This window comes from Buceros rhinoceros, unplaced genomic scaffold (genome assembly GCF_000710305.1).
Source record: "Buceros rhinoceros silvestris isolate BGI_N320 unplaced genomic scaffold, ASM71030v1 scaffold29798, whole genome shotgun sequence".
Lineage (NCBI taxonomy): Eukaryota > Metazoa > Chordata > Aves > Bucerotiformes > Bucerotidae > Buceros > Buceros rhinoceros.
The window spans coordinates 5185-5419 of record NW_010426750.1 but is presented as its reverse complement, the minus strand read 5'-3'; positions in this window follow the sequence as shown (position 1 = coordinate 5419).

Sequence of the window (235 nt, the reverse complement as noted above, 5' to 3'; positions counted from 1 at the left end):
TACTTGCAAGGTGGAGGGAAGGGGGTGACCAGGCAGGGTCTGCTCTAGGAAGGATGGAGGAGGAGGTACAGGCAAGAGCAACAACATCCAAAGGGAAGAGACAGACACAAGGCACCAAGCAGAGGCCACGTGCACATCCCCCCTTGCACCGAGGGAGAGCCCGACCCAGTACTCCCCAGCCTGGGTAGGGGCAGGCAGCAGCCAGGGAGACGAGGGGCGGCGTGCCTGCCCATCG